Raw genomic sequence first — 9,667 nt, forward strand, 5'->3', positions numbered from 1 at the left:
CTTCGCTCTGGGCTTCTGCAAGTCTCCATCTTCCTTTCTGACCTTTCACCCAGGCCCAAAGATGTGTTGATAGCTATTGTTATGATCTGATTGAAAAATATCCCTCACAACCTCGTGTATTTGAACCCTTGGCGCCCAGTTTGTGGCTCTCTTTTGAGGGCTGGCATCTAGCTGGAAGGAGGGGTTGCTGGACAGACAAACTGCACTTTCTGGCCTGGTGGAACAAACTTCCCAGTCTACTCTGGTCCACTGGGACGTGGCATAGCAGCGGCTGCACACTCCTGCTGCTGCCGAGGCGCCAGCCACCGTGCCTTCCCCATGACTGTGTCCCCGCAGACCACAAGCCAGTGGAAACTCCTCCTCCCTAAAGCTGGTTACAGAAAGGAGAAAAGTAACGCAAATATCCTGCAGATTCTTGTTTCACCTGCTGCACAGTGGCTGCACCTGAACCTACTGCTGCCTCGGCTGACACCTCCGCAGCCACCACTGCCTCTGAGCTCCCTGCAAGCCTTCGCATCCCAACACTACCGCCTCTACCTCTGTCACCTCCACATTGGGAGTCAAATGTTTTTATTGTTTTTAACTTAAGTCTCTTGTTTTGTTTTACTAATGAGACTCCAGAGCCAGATGCTAGGGTAAAAACCTACTAGCTCAGAGAGGCAGAGAAGGCAGCCAGTTTACCTTTCTCCTCCACTGCCATCCCAGAAAGCTTTCTCTTTTCCAACCATATGCCCCTCCCTTCTACTTCCTGTACCTCTCTCTCCCCACCTCCCGACTTCCTCTCACTTTCTATGGTTACTTTCTGTCAACAGATTGCTTGCTTCACCTCTTGACCTGTGGTTGGTTTTATTTAAGTAATGGAATCTCGGGGTTCACAGTGTGACCAAATATCTGACAACAGCAAATTATAAACTGTTTCTCCTTAATTGAGAAAGTCCTAAAATCTGAGTGAGAAGTCAGCAGCTGCCCACATCCCTAGAGATTTTCATCCATTTCTAAATAGTTTGTCCATTTCAAGTACAATCCTAATTTTCTTTCTTTCTTTCTTTCTTTTTCTTTCTTTCTTTCTTTCTTTCTTTCTTTCTTTCTTTCTTTCTTTCTTCTCTCTCTCTCTCTCTCTCTCTCTCTCTCTCGCTCTTTTTTTTTGTTGTTGTTTGTTTTTTGATTTTTGAGACAGGGTTTCTCTGTAGCTTTGAAGCCTGTCCTGGAACTAGCTTTTGTAAACCAGGCTGGCCTCGAACTCACAGAGATCCATCTGCCTCTACCTCCCGAGTGCCGGGATTAAAGGCGTGCACCACCACCGCCCGGCCAATCCTAATTTTTTTAAAAAAAGATTTATTTGTTATTTGTATAGTGTTCTGTACTGCATGTATGCCTGCAGGCCAGAAGAGGGCACCAGACCTCATTACAGATAATTGTGAGCCAACGTGTGGTTGCTGGAATTGAACCCAGGACCTCTGGAAGAGCAGCCAGTGCTCTTAATCTCTGAGCCATCTCTCCAGCCTGTATACAATCCTAATTTAAATTTATTTAGTGCTGAGGATCGATCATAGTGCCTCCTAAATGCTAAACAGTGTTTCACTACTGAGCTACCCCTCAGCCTAAGGTCCTAAGGTAAATGTCACTTCTGTGGTTTGCTGACTTACAGCATAACACTATATTGTTACTGCTTACTATAGATCCCAGGGTGTAAGCCTAAGAGTTCAGCAAGAGAAAGGGGCTAGGTTGGGAGCCAAGTGTGGATTCAAGTCCCTGGATCAATGGTAACCCTAAGAAAAAGATGTCTGAGATTAGCCAGGTGATGGTGGTGTACACCTTGGGAAGCAGAGATAGGTGGCCTCTGAGTTCGAGGCCAGCCTGGTCTATGGAGTGAGTTCCAGGATAGCCAGAGGAGCTACACAGAGAAACCTTGTCTTGAGGGGAGGGGGGAGACTCTGAGACTCAGCTTTTTTCCTGCCAGATGGGAATATCGCACTTCCCAGGATTTGCCACAAGGGGGAGGTAAGATAGTTTAGCAAGAAGGCCCTGCAGGCTGAGAACTACTGCTGTAATGTCAAGTCGCTGGTGCGCGCACCTTTAATCCCAGCACAGAGGCAGAGGCAGGCAGCTCTTTGTGATTTCAAGGCCAGCCTGGTCTACAGAGTGAGTTCCAGAACAGCCAGGGCTACATATTGAAGGTTCAGTACTGCAAAAGTAAGTGCAGTCTACAAAAGATAGCTGGGCTGGTGGCGCATGCCTGAGATCCCAGTATGAGGGAGAGAGAGGGCTAAGGATCAGGAGCAGGTGAGGTGGCTCAGTGGGTAAATTAATTTCTGCCAAGCCTGGCAACCTGAGCTTGACCCCTGAGACCCCATGGAAGAAGGAGAGAATCAGCCCCCACAAGTTATTCTCTGACCTCTACTCATGCACCATAGAAATAGATAATGGGACAGTTCCTTCCTTCCTTCCTTCCTTCCTTTTTTCCTTCCTTCCTTCCTTCCTTCCTTCCTTCCTTCCTTCCTTCCTTCCTTCCTTCCTTCCTTCCTTCCTACCTACCTACCTACCTACCTACCTTTCTTCCTTTCACTTAAAGAAAAATCAGGACTTTAAAGCCAGTCTTGAGAGTAGCACAGAGGGGAAAGGGGAGCTAGAAAAGTGACTTGGTAGTAATGTTCAGGGTTCTGAATTTAGTCCTTAACAAGAATAGGTGATAGATAGGTAGATAGATAGATAGATAGATGATAGATAGATAGATAGATAGATAGATAGATAGATAGAGAGAGAGAGATAGATAGGCAGATAAGTATGATAACCAAAGGAGAAAGAAGAAAGGCCAAGTGTGGTGGTGGCTCACTCGGGAGGCTTAGGGCACAAGGATCAGCAGTTCAAGGTTAACTTAGACCACAGGCTTGGTGGTGCATGCTTGTGAAACCAACACACAGGGTTGGAAAGAAATCCAGAACTGAGACAGCAAGTGTATCTACACACCCAGTGTCTGTGTGCTCTTGTACTGGTCTAAAGCTGTTTACCCATGAGACTTCTGCAAGCTGAGTCACTGAGAATGTAATTCTGTGAGCCAGTGCGAGCTGAGGCAGGATGGCAGTCACTGACTTGTCTGATGTCAAGCCCTGGAAGCAGGAGGCTGTTTACCCCCATTGCACAAAGCCTGCTGGGCTCTGGTGAGGTTTCAGTAAATGCTTGCCATTGAATGCATGAGTCACACCAGTCTGCAGAACACAGGCAGGACCTTTTCTTTGGTAACAATTGAGTTCCAGTTCCCTGGAGGTATTCTTCCTTCTCCTGGTGAATGTACAAACAACATCCTTGAAGACCAAGTAGGGACAATGGAGTACCTTCTCTACTTCGCCTTCTGTGAGCTGCAACCAAAATTTAATTTGCTACATGAGAAAAAAAAAAGCCTTTGTAGTTTAGGAGGGTCATTTCAGTTGAACTGTTGTTATAGACCCTATAGAGGATGTATGTGTTGCTGGATCTGGAGGTACAGCCTGTATCCCCAGCTCTTGGGAAGCAGGACAGGAGGGTTGCAAGTTTGAGACTAGCCTGGGCTACATATTGAGACCCTGCCAAAAGTGGGGTCGGGGGAGGGGGAGATGAGGATTATCAGTTCTAAAGAAACTCCGTTTCCCAAATTCTGGTTAGTTAGACAAAAGCCAGCATCTTCTCAGGAACTGATGGAGCTAGTCCCCACCTATCAAAAAGTCATTTTCATCTCTACCAAAGGAACATAAGGCTTTTCCATTAACTTGTGCCTGTAATACCTACTTATCAGCATATTGAGGTCCATGCTGGCCTCCAGATACCCTCAGTCCCTACGCACAATGCTCATTGTCCACTTCAAAGCTCCCACTCCAGTCACAGGCTCCCTTCCTGCCAGGTACCTATTCCCTTATAACCCTGGAGATGTCCCTCTCAGCTTTTCCGAGAGACAACCTGGGTGGTTTGGAATAAACTTTTCCCTTTTCGACCCACAGAGTGGTTTTTTTGGTTTCTTTACTAAGTCCTCCCGTTTATCAATGCCCTAATTCAGGCACTAGATAACAGAGCAAAAAAATTTTTTAAAATATTTGTTTATTTATTACGTATACAATATTCTGTCAACACGTGTGCCTACAGTCCAGAAGAGGGCACCAGACCTCATTACAGATGGTTGTGAGCCACCATGTGGTTGCTGGGAATTGAACTCAGGACCTTTGGAAGAGCAGGCAGTGCTCTTAACTGCTGAGCCATCTCTCCAGCCCTAACAGAACAAATTTCAACAAGACTCAAAAACACAGGGAATGCAAGAGTGGTTGTATCCTATGCTGCAGTGATGGCTGGAGGTGGAGAGAAGACTGGGTTTAGAGCAGAAACTTCTCTCCCCTGAGGCTGAGGCCTTGTATCCCCCAGGGATATGGCTGTCACTCACAGGGACCATCAAGGACAACAGATACCCAAGCCCCCAGACAGACCTGAGAATGGCTGTGAGCATTGCGCTAAATTCGTTATCTCAGCTCAGGGTAATGTTAGTGGCTTCAGGGACTTCCTGTGCGTAAGAGCCGGTCCACACCTGGACACCATGCATTAGCGGTGATTAATGAGCCTGTTTGTACTTTTGCCAGAAGGAGGAGGATTCCTGGAAGTGACTACGTGTTCTTTCTAGATAAAGACAACATCAACAAAGCTCCATAGCTCCTGACCCTGCCTTCTCTTGGGACTGGGGGAGGAACCCTGAGAGCACCATTCCGGTCCACAAGCAATGCCCACTGCATGCATAGCCCTGGGACGAAGGCCTGTTTCGTGCAGGACCACGGGAATTCTAAAGCCTGGTAATGACTCCAAACGAAATATAACAGAAGCTTAAAGACAGCTCAGTGCTAACCTGTGTTCTCTGTTGTTTGGTTTCATGTTGCCTTGACACAAACTAGAGTCATCTGAAAGGAGGGAACCTCCAATGAGAAAATGCTTCCATAAGATCCAGCTGCATGGCATTTTTCTTAATTAGTGATTGACAAGGGAGGACAGGGCTATTGTGGGTGGTGCCATCCAAGAATTGGTGGGCCCAGGTGGATCTCTGAGTTGGAGGCCAGGCTGGTCTATAGAGTGAGTTCCAGGACAACCAGTGCTGTTACACAGAGAAACCCTGTCTCAGACAAACAGAGCAGGCTGAGCGAGCCACAATGAGCAGCTCAGTAGGCAGCACACGGTACCGCCCCGCCTCCCATGGCCTCTGCGTCAGCTCCTGCCTCTAGGTTCCTGTCCTGACTTCCCTCAATGATGAGCTATGGTAGGGAGGTGGAAGCCAAATAAACCCATTCTACCCCAACTTGCTTTTGGCCGTAGTGTTTTATCATAGCAATAGAAACCCTGACTATGACGTCTCAGGTCAGGCAACCCAGGCTGGAAGAGAACATAACAGCAGCAGCCTGCAGTCAGCTGGAGAATTCTTGGGGACTATAGTTGGAGGCTGCTTGTTTCCCAGCTTCCCAGACCTGAAATAATTACACATGAACTGTATTAATTAAAACACTGCTTGGCCAATCACTCAAGCATATTGCTAGCTAGCTCTTATATCTTAAATTAACCCATTTCTTTTATTTTGTATTTCACCACGAGGCTCGGGGTTTGCTGATACTGGCGCACAGGCATCTCTCTCCTCTGGTGGCTAAATGGTGTCTCACCAACTCTGCCTTCTTTCCTTCTCTATCTGCTTAGAATTCCCGCCTTGCTCTGTTCTGCTAAGCCACTGGCTGAAACAGCTTTACTCATTAACCAATAAAAACAACATGTATGCAGAAGGACTTTCCACACCAGTGGCCCTCTGCAAACTGAGGGTTAGCTTTTAGATAATCCCCCAGCTACTCATGACCAGCAACTGATATGAGCTGAGTTAACTTTTAAATGATGGGATGTACCTGACATTTTGGTTGTGTGTTGTCCCATACCCTTCCCTGCTAGGCATAACTGGCGGTATCAGTGGAGTGTAGAGCTTCGGCAAACACCATCAGAAAGTGCCAGAAAAAGGAGAGTTCGAAAACATCCCATTGCCACAGCTATACAAATCCATCTCTGGCTGTGATCTCAGCTAGCTGATAAGTTTTTTTTTGTGTGTGCCAAAGAAGACTTATTTTTTTTTCTTTTTCTGGGATAAAGTTTTCTTCTGGTTTAATAGACTTTGGTGATCTGTCTCCCATCTTTGCACGACCCCTGTGGACCCAACATTAATCCCAGCACTAGGGAGTGGAGTTAGGAGTGATATGGCTGGGCAGAGACAAGAATATAAAGAAGAGACAGGAACTCACTGGAGTGTGGAGTCTGAGAATTTGTGCAGACAGGATCTTGTCCTTAACCTGAAGATTTGGTAGAGGTGAAAGGTCTCTCTAGTGGTTGGCTGCTTTGGTTTTCTGATCTTCAGTTTGAACCCCAACATCTGTCTCTGGATTTTTATTAATTCATGCTACATTCAGAGCCTAATTACTTTATGTTGGGCTGGTTTTAGTCTCTTGTCCCACTCTGTAACTTTCTTTCTACCTACCTTCCTTCCTTCCTTCCTCCCTTCCTTCCTTCCTTCCTTTCTCCCTTTGGCTTTTCATAACACATGGTTTCTTTATGTATCCCTGCCTGTCCCAGAATTCACTCAGTAGATGAGGCTGGCCTGGAACTCTGGATCCTCTGCCTCCTGAATGCTGGATTAAAGGTGTGTGCCACCACTTCCCAGCTCCCACTCTATCGGAACTAACATCTCATGATAATAAACAAAAACCTCCTTGAAGCTATTAATTTAGCAGAACATTAGCTTCTCCAACTTGAGAGCTAAGAATGTCATCAGATCACCCCTTCAGGCTATAAAATACCCCCCATCTCGATGTCCCTGCCGCTCTGGTGTACCCACAAATGTGTTCTAAAGTTGCCTTGACTTACGACTTTCTTCATTCTGTAAAACTGCATGAGCCCTGTGAAACAGCTTCCACATTGGAACATGGAATTTTGGAAAACCTAAATTTGTGTTCCTGGGCCATGCTCACTCTAAATGACTCCAGAATAAACTATTGCTTATTTCCTTTAAACTGAGAGCTCTGGTTCTTATGTTGGCACTTCTTTACACCTGAGAGACAACATGAGACGTTGCTCTCAGCCACAAAATGTTTGGCAACACAGGAAAACCCAGTGTTCAACACTGTATTGTGGTGTGTTGGTTATTTTCCTGTTTCTGAGACAACAGTGACTTATTAGGTTAGCAGAGCTCTGTTGGAGGGTAGTGACTTGTAAGAGTCTGCACTTTCCAGTGGATACCCACGCCTGATTCAGGCTGCGCGCTTTCCCGAACTCGGGCCCACGAGAATGGACGATTGTCCTGAGGGTTAAAAAAGAGACACACACAAAAGAGACCTTTGCTCATTTACCAGAGTAAATGGCCACTTTATTAAACTCAAGCCAGGTATTTATACCAGTGGGCTACCAGGATCAAAAAGGCAAGGCCTCCTCCCAACAAAAGCAGGAAGGAGAATAAAGGCCCCAGTAAAGGAAAACTCCTCCCACCCAGAGGGGGCTGGGGAAACTGGCCTTTGTGGGAGTTTTTCCCCAGGCAGGTGGTCGAGAGTTCAAGGCAATGTCAGACAGGTTAGATGGGCCTTGGCGCCTGAGCTTCTTTGAGGCAGGTTGAGAAATTACCATTTTAAAGTAAAATAGATCCCTCAGGCTAATGTACCAAGCTGTAGCAGAACCAAGGACGGAACTAGCAGGAAGCTTAGCTGGTTAGTGTAAACATTATTTGCATCCAGTATTTTGGCCTCAAGGATCAGGGAGGACAGGGTCCCACAAGTCCCCCTTTTATATAAAATATGATGACTAGCACCTTGTCTTAGGTGGTGATGGCCAGGCAGACTCTTTACCCGTCGTGGAAAAAGTATTCCAGGTCAAAATACCTTTCTGTCTTAGGTCAGAGTCTCCTCCCATTCAATCCTTACCTGTCTTTGGTTACTAGTCATACATTGAGTCCAGCCAGATTATGCTGAAAGATATTTTGAGGCGAATGCCAAAAGGACTTGACCTGAGTAGTCCTGACTCCAGCTTCATGAGATCATGAATGTCATGCTCCAGCATATACAAGCATTCCCAAAGGAGATTGTGCTTTGGCACAATCCTGAAAACTCTGCTCAGAGTAGAGCCCCTTTAAGTAAGGTCTCAAAAGCACTGGTGTAAGGTCCCTGAAAAGCTAACTAGAATAAATGACAGCCAATTAGTAAATTTTGTATTTCAAGGACCATGAAAAACAGTAAAAATCCTATTCTGTGACCAGCAAAGGTCAAAAAACCATATCCAATCTGTCAAGATTAGCCTCAGTGTCCAATTCTTAATTTGAACAACCATAGCATTTTGCAACCTGCCTTGAAGATACCCATAGTGCTCAGCAGAAATAGCTGACAGGATAAGAAAAACTGATAGCAAGCAATAACTGACAAATCAAGGGGAAATCCAGCAGTACAGCAATTGTACAGCAATAACAATATAGCAATGTACAGCAATAACTGATAGAACAAGGGTAGGAGCTGGATCACTTTTCAGGAACCCGCCAGCTCCGCAGCAATCAGGTCAGGCAGCTCCATAGCAGAGGCTTTGTCCTCAGGCCTCTGGACAGATGAATCCACAGCATGAACAGTACCCAGATGTATGTCAGCATTCCTAGAAAAAACATAAACAAAACTCTTCTCCCAAATTAACATTTAAGAGTACTAAAAAACTCAGTATAAAAATTCAGCACAGTGAGTACTGGAAGTAGGCTGGTCTTGAACTTAGAGACCTGTAGGTCTCTGCTCCAAAGAGCAAATTCTATTGGCCTGTGCCATAGCAACCGACCTAAATATAGGGCTGAATAGTCAACCTCAAAACATTTTTTTTTATTGGCCTGCACCATCATAGCAGGTCTTGAACTGGGCTGAATGGTCAGCTCCAAAACATCTTTTAGAATCAGATCCACCTGGAATTTTTCCAGGGGCAGAAAATTATTATCTGATCCAGTACATGAGCACTTACACAACTGGACAGAATTATAAAAATTGCTACCTTTATGGGGGCACATTGCCTCCCACCAACATTAGAGAAATAATTAATAGGATCGACATATCTGGCTACAGATTTGAAAATCTTTGTCAGTCATCAATCCATATAAAAAATATTAGGACTCCATAAATTAGTCCTCCAAAGAGCAATTAATAAAATAAAAATATATGCAACAACCCTAAATTGAAAACTCTCATTAGACAAACTTAAAAATGACTGAAAGACATTTAAAAAATCCTCAATTATAACATCTTTATCATTGGAGAAGTGTGAATCAAAATGACTCTTGAGACTCCATCTATCCCTAAAACATAATTAAGATCAAATACTGTTCATAACTTTTACTTAAGAGAAACTCCTCCACCACTGGTGGAAATGCAAACTGGCATAGTTTGGATTTTTAGAAAATTAGGCAACAAACCATCCCAAGATTTAGCTAACCTCTTTTGGGTCTGTATAACCTTTGAATCTATCACAGTCTCCACTTAAAACTGCTGAAGCTGCGCTGCACAGCGGGGGGCGGGACACAGACCCCTCCGCTCCGTTTGCAAACTGTCACCTGAGTTTAGGCGGGCAGATTTTAAGTATTCTTTGTACCACCAAGGCCTGGCTATTGTGGCTTTTCCTGGCC

The sequence above is a fragment of the Myodes glareolus genome, chromosome 22 (genome assembly GCF_982192425.1).
Source record: "Myodes glareolus chromosome 22, mMyoGla1.1, whole genome shotgun sequence".
Classification (NCBI taxonomy): Eukaryota; Metazoa; Chordata; class Mammalia; order Rodentia; family Cricetidae; genus Myodes; species Myodes glareolus.